The following is a 10,000-nucleotide window of genomic DNA, read 5'->3' as shown; positions in this document are numbered from 1 at the left end:
TATATTCATATTTATATATATATATATATATATATATGTATATATATTCATATTTATATATATATATATATATATATGTATATATATTCATATTTATATATATATATATATATATATATATATTTGAATATATATATATATATATATATATTTATTTATATATATATATATATATATATATTTAAATATATATATATATATATTTAAATATATATATATATATATATATATAAATATATATATATATATATATATATTGTGTAAGGACAGAAAAATGCAGTTACCAGTAATTAATCAGACCAAAGCTCTATAGTATAAGAGGCAATGAATTCAAACGAGACCTGGAATATGTTTAAAAAAAAGTAAATAATTAACATACAAGACTCACGGAAACAATTTTCCTGTACAGCGGCGTAACTAGTTTAGTGCCAGTGCCAACTGCTATTTCTTCATGAGCCCGGATAGCTCAGTCGGTAGAGCATTAGGCTTTTAACCTAAGGGTCCAGGGTTCAAGTCCCTGTTCGGGCGCAAAGTTTTCCTAAACCTTCGAAGGTCTCGATGTGTCCCATTGTCCTCCAATAATTCCGAAGGGGAAAAACGGCGCTACGAGATAAATAAGAATGAGAGGACAAGATAAATAGCAATTAATAAAAACGATAAAGTGGTTATATAATCATTAGGCCTAACCATACAACGACATATATGACACCCTTCTCATATAGGTATATATAGGCCTATATGTACGTTGTGTCTACAGTATATGTAGAAAGACTTTTGATATTCCTCATTCCATATCATCGTTTGAATAAGTTGAAAAATAAACTATAATTAATATTTGATAAATCTTTAATTCAAATAAGTTTGCTAGCCAGAATTTTCCCAAAAACCCTAATTTATATGAACTTAAAAGCAGTAAAGATTATGAAAACTATAGAACTGAAAAGAAAACATTAAGGTGTTTCTTATATTAGTTACCATATTTTCTATGTTTTTTCAACTAACCGAAAGATTCATTTAAAAAATGTTCTAAAACATTTGTTTGAAACAATATTAATAGTGGTGAAACTTACGGACCTGGCCGTATAAAACGAGTAATTATTCTGAGGCCGTATAAGCAAACATCTAAACTCGGGTATGAAATTTCAAGTAATGTCACCCATCTAATACGTTTAATTTATTATGGATTTTAGATTAATTCGCTCCATCAGTTAGTTCAACTGAATCCTGAGTGTCCTAAATATTTATTATTTCCTCATGCCAAACTTTATATATATATATATATATATGTGTGTGTGTGTGTGTGTATATATATATATATATATATATAAACAGAATGGATCCCTAGAGATTGTAAAAGAAGCAGGGAAAGGAAGAGAAGACGATGGATCGATGAACCAAGGAAGTTTGCGGGCGTGGACTGGCACAGAAAGACCATAAACAGAAGCAAGTTGGAAGGACTTGTCTGAGGCCTTTGTTCTGCAGTGAACTAGTAACGGATGATTTTATATATATATATATATATATATGTATATATATATATATATATATATGTATATATATATATATATATATACCTTTATTTGTACTGAGATATGATAAAAAACTTAAATATGGAGACTTAAGTTTAATGTTATAGATGTTCTACATTTTGGATGAGTCACCGACTTCAGTATTTTCGTTTTCTATGTCCGACAATATTCCTCTTTTCTCTCTAAATAAATTTCTTGCCTGTTATCCGCTTATTACATAACCAATAATAACGTATAGAGCTGTTATGCATCGAAGCTATTTGTCTGTTTGTTAATATCTTTAATAATCTAATTATTATAATTTTTTAATTTTATTTTCTAGGGAAGTTTGGTTTTATTCGTAAACATGTAAGGCTTACGCAATAGGCCTATACGGTTTAATGAATACGGTAAAATGAAAGAAAGGGGTACGGAGAGAGAGAGAGAGAGAGAGAGAGAGAGAGAGAGAGAGAGTTTTCCTTTTGTCACTTGGCTGTTCAACTCCACGCCAGAAGTTAACATCACCACCCACTGTAGAGAAGGCAGCTCGAACACCACACCTATTTGCCCGTCACTCCAGGGGGCCCACATTCCACGCCCTTTGGAGAGAGAGAGAGAGAGAGAGAGAGAGAGAGAGAGAGAGAGAATTAGTTTAGTTGCATCCGCAGTCTTAATGTGCTCTGGTAGAGCGAATTAGATTAAACGCTTTAGAGTTTTCATGAGCTTTTCTAACTTATTCTTGAGAGAGAGAGAGAGAGAGAGAGAGAGAGAGAGAGAGAGTTTAGTCACATCCACGGTCTCTATGTGCTCTGGTAGAATTAGTTTAAACGTTTAGAGTGTTTTCATGGGCTTTTCTAACTTATTCTTGAGAGAGAGAGAGAGAGAGAGAGAGAGAGAGAGAGAGAGAGAGAGAGAGTTTTTCAGGATATTGGGTATATCGGTAATAGATCGTTATATGTTACGACTACTGTATAGATCTTTCTTGGGGGTACACTCGGGCACACTTCTATCTTATTTCTCTTAATTTTGTTTTTGTGAAGTTTTTAGTTTATATATTTTCATATTACTGTTCTTGAAATATTTTATTATAATTCTTTATTACACATCTTTATTTTATTTCCTTTTTCTCCCTAGGCTATTTTTCTCTGTTGGAGCCTTTGGGCTTATAGCATCCTGCTTTTCCAACTAGGGTTGTAGCTTAGCTAGTAATAATAATAATAATAATAATAATAACAGGGAATAAAACTATAAAACTGTCCCACAGTGCACAATAGCGCCATCTATGCACAAACGCTATCACAGCTAAACTGTGTTGTGTGCATATTATTATTATTATTATTATTATTATTATTATTATTATTATTATTATTATTATTATTATTAGCAATGCATTATTGAAAAACTTGGAAATTATTTACATGAATTTTTTAAAATGCCATTTTCAATACAGTATTATTTAAATATATATTTTAAAATTAATATATAGTCTATCGTTTTTTTTTTTAAAAAGCAAAAGTGGGTATAAATATTGAATAAAATATTCTATCGTATAAGTAAGAAAGTTGTCAGATCTGATACTGCAATTAAATGTTTTGGCATAGAAAAAATAAGAAGGCTTATCATTAAAATTCGTATCTATTATGCCTTGAAATTTTTTTTATCAATCTCCGTTATCATAGAAGAATATTTATATCATATCGCAGAATATTTATATTTCATAACGCAGGTGGTTATTAAAGGTTTAAAGGTCACTCATGAATGGCAGAGGCAAGGGACAGTAATATTGCCCTATTGAGCAGGACAATGCCTTAGAAACTGACCATATATACATATGATTAGTGCCCAAGACCTCTCTCCACCCAAGGTACCACAAAGGAGGGCCAGGCAATGGCTGCTGATGACTCAGCAGATAGACCTATAGGCGCCCCCAAATCCCCCACCTTTGGCTCACAAGGATGGTGAGGTTGCAGCGACCAAAAAACTAGAGAATGAATAGGACATGACCCCCAGTCTGGCGTTCACTAGTCAGGGTCGTTACCACATGGCCACCTCAAACCCAAGTTTAACTTAATCACTGATTTATCACTGCTACAATAACATGCCTTTAGTTATATTTACACTGATGAACTAAATATTTGCGGGTGTGGAGTGGCACAGAAAGACCATGAACAGACGCAAGTGGAAGGACATGTCTGAGGCCATTATTATTATTATTATTATTATTATTATTATTATTATTATTAATAGTAGTAGTAGTAGTAGAAGCAGTAGTAGTAGTATATGATAAGCTACAACCCTAGTTGGAAAAGCAGGCTTCCATAATCCCGAGGGCTCCAACAGGGAAAATAGGCCAGTGAGGAAAGGAAAATTAGGAAACTGCAGGATAAGTAATTTGGTCTGTAGGGGGCTAGTAACGGATGATGATGAATAAAGGATACATAAAAGCAATCTGAAATACCGAGGATATGAACATCTAATGATAATAATAATTATAATGTGTTTCAGCATATATAACTTATTTCTCGACCTTTTGCTTAACCTTGACTTTGATCTTTGACCTTAACATCTATTAATAGGCGTGGATTTTTATACACTAAAATATGAACCACGTTTGAAGTCTGTTACAACGGTGTCCAAAATTATGTCTGATTACGCGAATTGGACATTTTGCTAGACAGTGACCTTGATCTTTGACGTTAACCTTCCAAAATTTAATAATTTCCATTTAATTCCTGCAAGTTTCATTGCTCTACGATTAAAATTGTGGTCAAGAAGCTGTTCACAAACACACAAGTTACACGCGAGGTGGGGGGAAAACATAACCGCCTTCAAACTTTGATGACGGAGGAATAGCAGAGCACTACAGTATAATTATTGAGCAAGATCGTCGTAAAATAAACTTTTAAAAAGCAAAATAACTTGATAAAGGATGAAACCAATAATGAAACGTGAAAATACAGATGACAAAACGTTTTCCCACTCATATGCTGAGCTTAAGTCTAACAGTTATTCTGTGGAAACTCCAGGTTTTAGTCAGATTTTATTTAAATGTAAAGAGGGGGGGGGGGTCATCTATTGATACAAGGCAAGTCCTTCTCCATCGGTTAACACCACAGTTTACAAGTGTCTTAATAAAATACACTCTTAGTATTATAAAACAGTCGCTATGGAGTTACACACGCTTCCTGCAATAGGAAATTGGAGAATTCTAGTTTTCGTTTCAGGTCTTCTTTAATAACGTACTTCCTAAGTTACTTTAGAAATTGCTACCACACTAACATGATCTCTATAAACATCGGCCCTCACATCCAAAGGCTAAAGGGATGTTTACACAACTAACATGTTTAAAGTAGCTTCACGGACCATATTAAAACTTTAAAGTAATTATACAGAAATAAGTCATCGGTTAAAAACTATCTTCGTACGTCAGGCAATGGAGTCTCCCCAGTTTTCAACCACCGAGCACAGCTCTTTACTTGGTTAACCATACGAAAAATAACAGCCTAGCTCGCTCCTTCTATGCTTCTGACATCACATTATAGTTAGTCTGTGACAGCTTTATAAACATCCCTATTAGCAGCAAAAAGAGTTTACTCTATATAAAGCTCTAGAAACTTTCCCATTACCCAGAAAATAGTTTAATCTACATAGAAGTTAGACCAACTTTATTTACGGTTCAGCATTGACAATGTTTAACTTTATTTTCCTGTGAGATTTTTTTTATAGGCGATACTAACCATAGATAAATACTCAAAATTAATCTGTTCAATGTATATAAGAACCAAAATAATTAAGAAAAAATACATCTAGCTTATTACAGAAGCAGACTTCTCAACCAAACACTACAGCTTTACTTATTAGACAACACTAATAGTACAGTACTTAGCTCTATATCAGAAAGGATGGTCGTTCAATATATCAATTTTTTTTTACTCAAGCTATTTTTGTAACTATAAAGATAAGGTATTTTACTTTCAGTATGTAGTCCAGATCGTACATTAACCGATAAGTTGTAATCAAAGTAAACTCAAAGTCAGTCTTTCCAATGAACGCTAAACCAATCTTTCAAATTAATGAATCGTGTGTTGGCAAGAATCTCTTTTTTGACAAGTTTCAATGATATTGCCTATTTAATTTCTCATGACAATTGAGTGATCACCATGCGGTTTCCCTTAATACAAAAATAAACAAACTCTTTCTAGTTTATGGAAAACTGCTAAGTTCAGTTATATATTCTTTATGGAAAAACTGCTAAGTTCAGTTATATATTCTTTATGGAAAAACTGCTAAGTTCAGTTATATATTCATTATGGAAAAACTGCTAAGTTCAGTTATATATTCTTTATGGAAAAACTGCTAAGTTCAGTTATATATTCTTACCAAAAATAAAAATGCACCATGTCTGTAATAGCTTAAAGGTAAAAGCAAGTAGGACAACCATAAAAGTTATTATTTAAGGCCCTCTAAAAAGGAAAACTGTCAAACTACCTTAAAAGAATTACCATAAGTAGTTTGTCTAAAATGGTTGTTCAAGATCTCATCTGCCGGAAGTAACAAAATATGCAAAACGTTCAATAGTTTTATTAAAAATTATTATCTTAAGAAATTCCACCATAAAATAGGAAAGTTTATTATTTCCATTTTAACTAAACAGTAACTTAATCCCGGAATTTCAAGAAATATAAGTAGTCAAATCTCCCAGTTCCGTCAGTATTTTCAAAAAGCTCCAATGGACATCTTTAACCAACTATTGACGATCACCTTATTTCCAGTAACACAAGGCTTAGAAGATCTTAAAAAGGATTCCAGTAATCTTCAGCCACACCACACCAAACCAGTCTAGGTAGAAATATAAGTTCTAGATTCATAGATGAATATATTTTACCCCGAAGCCGCACCATCCAATCTGAAAAAGTGTCTAGTATCAGAATTGTTTCTTATAAAGGTTAGGTAACCCTACATAAAATGAAATTTTAAGTCTGTAGTATTAAACAGTAATCAAGATTAATAATTTAGTACAATAACGCTTCAACTATAAGCTTTTAAAGCTTCTAAATTATGATTATAAAACTTAATATTTAAAAAAAAAAGTAAGTCTTCAAACATATAATTTAAACGAATTATGATTGTCGAACTTTATATTGGAATAGATGTCAGTATAAAGAGCAAAATGTTCCTTTAAAAGTTTGTGATAAGAGCTTTGGTAAACTACAGAACCTAAATAAAGTACAAAAAACGTTAGACCACTCACCAAAGGTTTTAAAAGCAAGCCTCCCTATAACGCACGGTAGACCTTTTTAAGGTCTACCGTACGCTATAGGGAACGTCCTCCCACAATTAGGGGCGCCGCCCCTAATCGGGGAGGACTAGCTTGCTCAAGAGTAATAAAAACAAACCAAACAATACTTAACTTTTAGTTCAGATCGAAAAATACATCACCAAGTTGCAGCGTTGTCACCAGTCAGTCTAGTTGAGACACGAGTGTCTGTACGTATGTTAATACAAGGAAAAAGCTCCAATCAAGAACGAAAATGATCCATATAAGCTTGAACCATACGTGAAATCAGTAGATCCCAAACAGTTTTATCCTGAAAACCCAAACAGTTTTATCCTGAAAAAACAAATAAACCGTTAAGTTAAAACATTGGTATTAAGAACATTCAGTAGGCCTATACATAAAGCTAATTTAAACCCAGTATGTTAAGACTTTAAATTCAGTGTACAGAAATAACGGTATACCAATAGACTTCCAATATACTTCTAACTGTCATAGTATAAACTTGTACAAGTTAAAACTTAAAACACCATTCAGTAGGCCTATACATAAAACTAGTCTATACCCTGGTATGTTAAGACGGAGGTTCACGAAACGATGTGCAGAATTAACCGTAAACCAACATACTTCAAATATACACCAGACTTATTTCAATGTAATGAAAACTTTAAAAAATTAAAAACTTTAAAGATATTTACTTACCAACATGAACGAAGCTCCAATAATCTCTTATACCGATCACCACTAACCACACAACTGTTCTGGATAACGGAAAGTAGCCTAAGAAAGCTTCGCTTTCAAAGCCAAGGACTCTAAAGTCTAAACAGAGAAAGACAGTATCAATAACAACGGGAACTATCACTCGCTTGGCCCATTTCTTAAAAAAAAAAATAACTTTACAGCGGGCGAGAGATATATAACTTATTTTGGTGCTGTTTTGGTATGCGATCTCATTTATGGTGTGATCTCAGAGTTTATTCTTTTGCTTTGGTATGTGGTCTCAATATTTTAATAGGTAAAAAAAAAAAAAGAATAGAAAATCTAGTGGTTCTTGCTTCGCTCGCGAAAGAATAAAAATAAAACATCACGCTCCGTATGTACTGGCAAGCGGTAATGTTGAGCTGCGAACGCTAACATAAATGATTGATTATTATTTCTTAGATAATTATTCCTGGTATCTATATTTTTAGCAAATGTAATGCCTCTTGCTTCTTCGTGAAGTGAGTTTGCTATCAAGTGAAATCACATACCTAAATAGAACCCTTATAACTCATATGCTTTCGCTTTATCGATAGATATGCCTAGTTCTATTATGTCTTTATTGTATATAAGTGGAAAAGAGGCGTATCTTTAATATATATCACTAGATTTATGCAAGTGGTAATCTTTTTTTTTTATTGATAATTTTCTTGATCATGAAATTTCTATTTCAAAAGTAGTAATAACTCCTATGCTTTCGCTTTATCGGTAGATGAGCCTAGTTCTATCTGGCTTTATTATATGTATACGTGGAGAAGAGGCATGTGTTTAATATATATATATATATATATATATATATATTGCTGGATTAAATGCAAGTGGTAATCGCTTTTTTGATTAATAATTTTCTTGATCTTGAAATTTATATTTCAAAAGTAGTTGAGTGAATCGGATGATTTTATTCATAGCACGGATTATTATTATTATTATTATTATTATTACAAGCTAAGCTACAACCCTACTTGGAGAAGCAAGATGCTAAAAGCCCAAGGGCTCCAACAGGGAAAAATAGCCCAGTGAGGAAAGGAAATAAGGAAATAAAATCTTATGTCAGCCTGTTTTTCTTGTAAGTCTATTCTGGATGATTCTATAGGTTTTGGCTAAATAAAACATGCACAGTTAATTCATATAATTGACTGGAGAGAGAGAGAGAGAGAGAGAGAGAGAGAGAGAGAGAGACTCAAACAACCTTCGGAAGTATATGTGAGTTTGAATTTTTTCACAAACGTGAGGTAGTTTGACGGGGCCTGGACTAATATAAGATTTTTCATTCAGCTAAATTAAAATATTCATAATAGATAGCAGAAAGGCATAGCAGCTGATATTTGGAAATGTAATGTGATTTCTTACTTTTATTAAGAAACTTTAGTTACACGGAGTACTTTTATACGATCTTATATTTGTAATTTAGATATTTATAATTTTTGTTATATATATATATATATATATATATGTATATATATGTATATATATATATATATATATATAAATTTTATGTACTGTATATTCACCTTTTGCTTTTACTTATAAATTCTCACCTCGTATACTCTTTCGCGCTATTCAACTGCAAACAGAACCCCCCCTTGAAAAGAACTGTTGACATATAAGCATAATATATTCACTGCAGAAACCGCCTTCGTCATATTTGCTCTCCTTTCGACACCCCCCCCCCCCCAAAAAAAAAGGCGCAAACTCGAAGAAAAATTTCAAATCTTCGTATTATTTGCTCTTGTTTGAGCGTAAGAAAGGGAAAACAAATACAAAGAAATATAAATTGCAAAATCACTAGTTGGAGACCACAGTGCAAAAGACGTAAGAATAGATAAGAAAAAGTTCTGGTCTGAAGTCAGTCCTTGCTAAAGTAATGGCTCCAGTTGTATCTGGGCGCATAGACCTAGTTTTGTCGATTTAGGCCTAACCAGATGAAACTTCGATTCAATTCACAAAATTTATTATTATTATTATTGTTGTTGTTGTTGTTGTTATTATTATTATTATTAGCTAAGCTACAACCCTATTTGGAGAAGCAAGATGCTAAAAGCCCAAGGACTTATTATTATTATTATTATTCTTATTATTATTATTAGCTATGCTACAACCCTGTTTGGAAAATATAGATGCTAAAAGCCCGAGGGCTATTATTATTATTATTATTATTATTATTATTATTACAACACAAGTTACAACCCTAGTTGAAAAAGCAAGATGTTAGCCGTAAGGCTCCAACAGGAAAAAATAGCCCAGTGACTAAAGGAAATAAGAAAATAAATAAACTCTTTTAGAAATGCGGAAACTTAAAAAGAAATATTTTAAAAACAGTAACATTGAAACATATTTTATATTTAAACTATAAAAAGACTTAAGTCAGCCTGTTCAACATAAAAGAACATTTACCGCAATTTTGAACTTTTGGAATCTACAGATTCAACTACCCGATTAGGAAGCTCAATCCACAACT

The 10,000-nt window shown here is 32.2% G+C and overlaps 1 non-coding gene across 1 annotated transcript; it reads left to right on the top strand.

Moving 5' to 3' along the window:
* Window positions 1-455: 455 nt before the first annotated feature.
* TRNAK-UUU (transfer RNA lysine (anticodon UUU)) lies at window positions 456-528 on the top strand. Its single transcript has one exon. It is a non-coding gene; the product is annotated as a tRNA-Lys (tRNA).
* The last annotated feature ends 9,472 nt before the right edge of the window (window positions 529-10,000 follow it).

The sequence above is a fragment of the Palaemon carinicauda genome, chromosome 42, assembly GCF_036898095.1.
Source record: "Palaemon carinicauda isolate YSFRI2023 chromosome 42, ASM3689809v2, whole genome shotgun sequence".
NCBI lineage: Eukaryota > Metazoa > Arthropoda > Malacostraca > Decapoda > Palaemonidae > Palaemon > Palaemon carinicauda.
Note: the sequence above shows the minus strand (reverse complement) of the source record. Positions and strands in the feature narration are given on the sequence as shown.